At 39.3% G+C, this 8,223-nt stretch overlaps 1 protein-coding gene across 2 annotated transcripts in view; it reads right to left on the bottom strand.

Moving 5' to 3' along the window:
* The window catches only part of EPC1 (enhancer of polycomb homolog 1), a 60,701-nt gene extending 60,545 nt beyond the window's left edge, over positions 1-156 (bottom strand). For both annotated transcript variants that reach the window (XM_026048760.1, XM_026048759.1), the window contains exon 1: positions 141-156. The gene's annotated coding sequence lies outside the window, so the exon portion shown is untranslated. The remainder of the gene's footprint in view (positions 1-140) is intronic.
* Between the last annotated feature and the right edge of the window lie 8,067 nt (positions 157-8,223).

Below are 8,223 nucleotides of genomic sequence, written 5' to 3'. Positions count from 1 at the left end.
TCTCCCGCTGAGCGCATCCCTGGCCCCCCACCCCCGTCAGCCTCGCAGCTAAAACAGCCAGTCATTCGCGAAACAAAATCCAGGATTCCCTCCAACGGGAAGCCTCGAATCCCTGTGTACTTACAAAGATAAATACCTACCTTGCGAAAGAACTAAATTAGCCCTAAATTCAACAGATACATCCGCTACGGCAGGATTAGTTTTTTTGATTTTCTGCTTTTTTTTTCCCCCTTCCCTATAAATACCGGTTTAAAAACCCCTCCTCATACTGACTGACAGAATTCTACCATGCTGCCCACAAACAAAATGGCTGTGGCACCGAGTTTTTTGGTTCCTCCCACCGTGCCTCCCCCTGGCCTCCAGGAAGTGCTAGAAATCCAAAATAAAAATCGGCACGAAAAGTGCAACGCAGTGGAGCGGAGCTTCCCGCCCGCTCGGGGGGTCGCCCGCCCGTTCGCCCGCCCTGTGGCGAGCGCCCATCGCGGCGCGTTGCCGCTGCGGGCGGCCTCCAGCTTCCCGCTCCGCACATGGATCAGGGGCTTTCACCGCTGTGGGCGGCCCCGCGGGCTGGGGAGCCGGGCGCTGCGGCAGGTAGCGCCTTTGGGGGTGAATCCGCCCGTTTTGGGTGAAACCGCCCGTTTTCCCCCCGCGAAGCCCGCGCGGGAGGGGCAGGGCCGCGGGGCGGGCCCGGGGCCCCTCGCACGGGAATGGCCGTTGTGGGTTGTTTTGTTATTTGTATTTCTTAGCGTTGGTCGTTCGAAGCAATCTGGGTGAATTATGGTTTCTGTGGGAATAATCTTGGATTATCTTGTATTTTTTTATGACCTTGTGCAGTTTGGCAGACATTAACTTTTTTTTTTTTTCTTAAAAAGACATTCATTCTGCAAAAAGTAATCAGGAAAATATGGTCTGTTTACATTAGTGGATTATAAAAATGTCAGTGTGGGCTCCTCTCTGGGAGCCCCTTCATCCTGGCAGGCAGAGCTGAGCTCCTGCAGCATCCAGATTCCCGGGCTCCACGGGCCTGATTCATTCCTCTTGGGAGTCTCTTTGCTGCCTTCAGTAGGAGTTACAATAGAGACAGGCTGTCAGACCTGCTCTGCCTGATCCACCGCTGCATAAAAAGATATGAATTTGTATTCCCATCCACTGCTATTCTACAGCTTTTTGAGAGGTTTCACTGGAAAAGAAATAGTGAAATCGATTTTTTTTTGTCCTGAACCCCCTCCTCTTTCCTAATCTTAAATTCCAGATGTTCATCAGCAATGAACTTCAAGCAAATTTTGTCACCGTTATTGCTAGTTAGCATCATTGTGATGTCTATCTGTCTTATTACTGGACTATGATATAGAAATATAGGGCAAAGAGATAATTCGTGCCTGGAAGAGCTCAAAAGTGTAAGACAAAAGACAACAGATGGCTACAGGCAGATGAGGGAAACAATGAGACTGTATTGATCAGCAGGAAAGGCACCGTTCCCGCACACCCGCAGCCTGATACGTGTTTGTGTGTGTGCATCAGGCAAAGGAGACTGGTTTGGAGGTGGGATTTGATGAAGAAAATGAATTGTTTTGTGGATGTCTAAAGAAAACCTCAACAACATAGGGACAACATAGAAGGCAGCATAAAGGTGTTGGAAAAAACAGCAGATGAACAACTGGGATTACTTATTTTATTAAAAAGCACAGCATGCTGTTTAGGGAATGAAGGTGTTGATCTTGAGCATTAGTTTCAGGCCTATGTGTCCATTATCTGAACTTCCCTCCTAAACTGTATTTAATGAATTCATATGTACGGTGACGACATTTATTATATGAACACCTACTCACTGAAGTCCCACCTGAAACTAGTCAATGCAAGTAGTTAAGCACACATATGATAGGGACTAGAATGACCAGGTACTCTGGAAAGCTTCCTTTCCCTGTTACCTGTTTTTGAAGAGGCTCTTACCTCCCTGTGGTTTCTTGTAAATTGATGTTCACCACATTTGGCCATAAACTAATCTGAAGGGTGGAGATGCAGAAAGGGCCCCACAGTCCTGCCAAAGGGAGAGCAGCTACGCAGGGAGAGCAGACCATGGCTTTGGAGAGGTACAGCCCGTAGGCCAATTCCCTTCCCAGTGAGTTCCTCCTTCTGTAGCATTGTCTTAGGTTGCTAACTTCTCTCTTTCTTTCTTATCCACATTTAATAGCTGGCTTGCAGTAGTAGCAGCTGCACATTTGCATTTTTTTGTAATTTGTTTGCATTAAATACCTTAGATATGATTATGTTTACTATAGTAATTATGTGAGGAGCTCTTAAGTGTGTTGGCTAGTCATTACGTGTTTTGGGGCTAGATGTATCGAGTTAATGCAACTCAGTAAATTACCTCAAATGAGGTAGGCCTTGGTAAATGTTTGTCAGGATTGTGCTGTGGAAAATGTGAAATAATTTGACTTGGTTCTTCTCTTACAAGCTAAATTAAATGTCTATCATGAACTTCCTCCTCATTTAAAACTTACTACTGCTGTAGATCAGCTGTTGTGTGGTAACTTGATTTAACTGAAAATAGTTATGTTTCAAGTGCTAAAAGCTGACAAATGAGAAGATGAATGAAATTTCCTTTTTTTTTCTGAATAAGTTTTCTAAGAAAAGCTGAGCAGTATATTCTCATGCTTTGAGAAGTGCCCTTATTTAAGTTAAATTTCTTGTTGCTGAGAGTAACTCCAAAAGACACTACCATGCTCTGTCCGTTCTGCACCTCTTTTTTTAAGTTTGTCCAGTGATCAAGGGAAAAGTTCATCTTAGGCCTTTACAGAAGAACCTGGCAGTAGAATTAACTTTAATTGCATAGTTTCTAAGTAGGTCTCTTGTTTCTACTCTTGCAATAAAGAAATTATGTATGTATCCTTTTGACAATCTCTTCTTGATGTCTTTAGGAACTGCAGTAACAGTCTTTTTCAGTCAGTAAATCATTAGATAGACAGCAATAGCTGAAGAGAATATCAAAGAGCTTTTACAATTGGAATAGCTTTTGGAAAAAAAAGAAAGACATTAAATGCTTTTCAGTTGAAAATCATTGAATGATCATTGAATGCATAAATATTTTGCATTTCAACTCAATAGATAAAATTCACATAGCTGCATAAATGCTCTTGAAGAATGCAGGACTGATTTGCTGTAGTATGGAAAATTCACAGATTATAGTGTAAGAATGGATTACTCATACCTGCCTAAGACGTAAGATTCTCTGGCTTAATTCTTGTGTGACACTTCTTACGGTCAGTTTTTCAAAGCCTCTTGTCTTGACTGAAAATTTATGGTGATGAAAAATATCCTAAAATCTTCAGTCAATTGTTCAGTGATTACTTGGCTCACTCAAAATTTAATTTATGGCTTTGTAACTTTAAGATCTCTTTATCCATCTCTTGCTGTCCACCTTGTGCTTTTATGCAACTGTATGACTCATAAAATGTCTCTTCAAGTTAAAACAGATTTGATCACAGTGCTTCCCTTCATTTGTCGTCAGTTTATCGGTAACCTTCATGACTCAAAAAGTGGACATCAGAAATGAGCGTAACGTGCCTGTTAACCTGTCATGCTATTTGCCAAATACTCCAGTAAAGTTACTCCTGATCTCATTTCTGCATATCCTAAAGTTTTAATAGCTTTCTTGCTGCATTTTCATTATGGCTACTTATGTTCAACTAAATATCTTACTAATTTTTGTGTCCTTTGCAGTCTCATTCGTTTTCATCCATTGCTTCTCCTTTCTATTAATACAATGTAATGTTGTTCTTACAATTAATACGATGTAATGTTATTCAGTGACCCATCTTCCACTATTTTTCTCTCATCCATAATGTTAAGTAATGTGAGATGCATCAGCAAGGATTTATTTTCTCATTAATCTCATTTCAGTCAGTGTTTTTTCTTAGTATCAAATGCTGGAGCTCCATTGCTGAATTTCTTTCTTTTTACACCATGTATTCTCAAATACTTAAAGATTAATCCAGTTTAATTTAAATTACAGAGGCATCACAAGTAGATGGGTCTCTTATCATATTCACGTCAGAAGTGTGAAGTTTTGCTGGCCATAGTTCAGATGGTTTTAGAATAATATTCAGCGACGAAGCTGTGGAACAAGAACCAAGGAAATACAGGTGGAAAAGTTACAAAAATGCAGAGGAGTCTTTAGGGGAAAATAAAACAAACAAACAAAAGAAAAACTCCAAAGCATCTGTTGCTGCTGGCTATGAAAGTCTGTCACACAACTCTAAAAACACCTTCTTTCTCTCGTCTTCTCAGCAATTCCCCCATATCATTTCTATGAAGATCTGAAAATACCAACTCAGATCCAGTGTAAACATTGTTCAGCTTGTGACCTACACTTGTGTATACCTTAAAAACCTTTTGGAAAGCATCTTGTGTTGAATTATTTTAGGAGTCAACATGCATCATGTTTTCAGAATTAACACTGTTCCTAGGAAAGGTCCTATATGGTAATGCACCTATTAAAATCATTTTTTGCACACACTGTGTTGTCACAGATCTATTTCAAAAGCTCTTGCTCCTCTAGCTCCTGGATTTATTTTTTAGTTGTCTGTAATTAATTGTTATTAATGCTCAAGGTGATGAGGAAGTACTGGGTTTGATTTTGGAACAGACTCAGAAAAGCATAAAGCTTGCTATGAAACTTTTCTTTCTGTTTTGACGACCACTTGGCGGGAATTGTTCTGTATACCTTCTCTCTTAGGAGCTGATATTAAAAAAAAAAAACCAATAAGGTTCAAAAGGTTCAGGTTTGGTTTTGTTTTGTTTTAGAACCCAGTAAGGTTCAGGTGTTGTTTTAGTCTTTTTTTTTTTTGTTTCTTTTTTCTTTTTTTTTTTTAGTGAATAGTATTTATTTCATCTTTTTCTATCTAAATATTCACTGTCATATTTGCAAGTAACTATTAAAGCATCTTTTTACTTGGATGCATTTTTCTTGAACGTGTGCAATGCTGCTTTTGGGACTATTGAGAGAGTTGCTCCTGGGCTGCAGGATACAGCTGCTGTGACTGCTCTTGCTCTGTTTACAGGGTGCTCTGCCAAAACAAGGCAACATGCGAGTGGTTCTTCTGCTTTATTTAATATGTTTTGTTGTTTTCTCTCCCAGGTTTTCATCTTCTGACAATTAAGAGGGTCTCTGTTGGATTTTATTAGATGAACTATATTGCAAATAATTTCCCCTGATGATTTATTAGTCAGGAAATTTCAGCAGAAACGTCATGKATTCAGATAAGGTGAATAATGGCTTCAGTCCATCTGTGTTCAGCTGACTTGCCTGTTGACTGGTTTATGTGTTCAGCAGATTTTATCTGTTCCTTTCTGAATTCACATTTGTCATTCAGAATAAAGGGCCACTGTTGAAAACATCTCAGAACTGTTCAGAGTCACTCACAGTGTTCATTTTCACTGCTGCTGCAAACAAATGCATCATCTGTTGGCAAAGGCAGCACTGTCACAATTCAGTTTTCTTTTTTGAAATGTTCTGATGCTGATGACACGCTGAATGGAAGCCAGTTTAGTCAGCAGAAGTTTGATGAACATAGAATAAGTATAGCAAGGGGAATTTAAGAAAAGCCTGCAGTTGCATACAGCTTAGAGAATATTTAGGTCTGCGATGACTAAAGCAAAGTCCTTGATGATGCCAGATTCAGCAAGACTGGGAACTGTAGTCATAAAAGCTTTAGATTTTTCTCTTTGTAGCCTTTTACAGATGATGCTCTTCCAGCTGGGATACTTTTCACCTAGTACCCAGAATGAGAGAGGATGAATTCAGGACATCAAGCTCGATGCATTCATTGGTCATCTCGTAAGAAATTCCAGAATACAACCGAATAATTATTTTAAGATATCAGAGTGTAATGGCTGGTGAATAATATCATTAATGGCTGTTGTAAAACAATATAGTTCATATGCCACTTGTGGTATTGCTACACCCCATGCTCAAATGTGAAACTATCTATTTGACATACCTGTTCTTTGTTGTTATTATTATCAGCTGCTACATTTTAAATCACTAAGAGACAGATACACCCTTGGTTTTTTTTACCTAAATTTGCTTAGATTTCTTTTTATAGCCTAAACTCTGATGCACTACTCTTTGTGTTTTCACATCCCTGAAAATTTTCTAGAAATTCCAGCTCCTCACAAAGATTTATAACCACTTTCCCTGTTCTGGTTAAACACTGTCTACTCTTGGCCTTCAGAACTCTTTCTGATGATAATAAAAAAGCTAATCTTTCCAAACCTAACTAGATTGATTAATAAATGTATCCAATTGGCAACAGAAAGCATGTATCAGTAGACATAACATGTTGCAGCCTTTCCATATAATGACTTGCGTATCTTTTGTCAAACTTGTCCTGGTTTTGCCTTCTGCAGGCTCCCCACCCTCGCACAGGTGCTGCAGACATGATAGTAATGTYGTGCTGAAGAGGCAGGGGGAGATGCCTGCTGCTTGCCCTGCTTCTTCCACTTGCATGGACCTCATGGCAGCACAAGGCATTTGGACTATGAGAAATCTGGCAGATCAGCAACCTAAAATGTAGGAAAATGTTATGCTCAGTGCTTYGAGTTGTAGCAGGGAGGAGGAGTAAATAGTAATGTGGAGTGTCAGCCTGACTGTAAAGGATTCTCATTTGTGCTGGAGTACAACTCTCCAACAGTAAGTAATGATACTTCATGAAGCAGCAACAACTTTTGGGTAGCCCTTGGTGTCCTCTTTGTGTTACTTGAAATAGGAGGAAAAAAGGTGAATGTGACTGTTGGTTAGAGTAATGCTGTGAATAAAGGTAGTCCAGGCTTGTGCAAAATAGGACTAGACTTTTCCAAGCCCTTATTTGTTAGAGAAAATACTGAGTATTGCACTCTCATGATCAATGGGTGACATAGCAGCCTAATTGCAACCTTTGCCAACCAGCTGGGGATGCTCTGAAGTTACTTAATCTTATTTCTTTGTCTGAATTAGCTCTTGGTTGCCCTGTCTCCCCTTCTCCTTTGATCTTGTCTTAAGAGCAGCTCAAAAAGTACACAGCTTGGTTTATTTAGTATGGAACTATCTTCTTGTGCTATTTTACATATAGCAGCTTTCCACAGAGTTATTGTTGGAAAGGGCAAGTCTAGTGAATCCTTCAAGTGCTTACTAATTTTTCCCAGATAAATCCAAACTTCAAGGAAAATGGTTTTTTTTTAAGGATGAAGAAAATATGCCTTTGTGACTACCAGTTTTAATGGGAAGAAGAAACAAACATGAAAATAAACCCTATAAAGCTTTTTGTATAGCTCAAATAGCAGAGGTGAGGACTAGTCCTGGCACTAGGGACTAGCCCTGGACTAGGTCAAGAACAGCATATTCTTTAAAAATATATCAAGACAGAAATAAGACAGAAATCAAAATCTAGCAGCACTGGTCAGTGTGTTGTATTTTGTTTTAAAAAGTTGTCTTCTGAACCACAACAAATAAAAACCATTCCTGAAAATAGATACTACGCTGTATCTTTATTCTGCTACAGATTCTTCAAAYCAATAACCCTCAAAATAGTCTAAAATTCTCCCATTTCTTTAATAATAAAAGAAAATATACAAAACAATCTTGAGAGATTGCCTTGAGATTTTTTTCCAAAGTGTATCTCAGTATCTCACTAACCCTACTGTGTAAAGATGAACCTTTTTGAAGGAAAGGTAATGCATTAGATATGTTTTAGACTATTTTACTGCCTGATAGTTCTAAGGTTATTATTCAGTTTCACAGTGTCAAGGACTGGCTCAAGCTGTTAGAGAAAACTGGTTATGAAGTCTTTTTGATATTTGCCTGGTAAAAAAAAAGCTATGAAAAGAACATTTACTTTACTGTAATAACATCATGTGTTATTAATCCAAAGTAACAATTAAACTTGTGATTGCTGAATATGTTTTCTGAACTGTAATACAGTATATCTCAGCCCACAATGCATGCTTGGTATAATGAGTATGTATCACATAATGAAGCCCCCTTGATGGAATTATTCAAAATACCATAACTTTCTCGTCTTTTTTTGGCAGCTGATCATAATGGAAGAACCATGTGGGCCAAGGATAAGAACTTGTGGCTTTGTGTTATGTCCCACGTCTTGCCATGGTTTCCCTGCCCATTCACATAGTGCTGAGCTGAAAGCAACGCTGCTTTTGCTGAAGGATGTTTTGGCACCCGGCACAGCT

This window comes from Nothoprocta perdicaria, unplaced genomic scaffold, assembly GCF_003342845.1.
Source record: "Nothoprocta perdicaria isolate Ctin4 unplaced genomic scaffold, notPer1 scaffold_57, whole genome shotgun sequence".
NCBI lineage: Eukaryota > Metazoa > Chordata > Aves > Tinamiformes > Tinamidae > Nothoprocta > Nothoprocta perdicaria.
The sequence above is the reverse complement of the archived record's forward strand: the minus strand, read 5'-3'. Positions and strand labels throughout refer to the sequence as shown.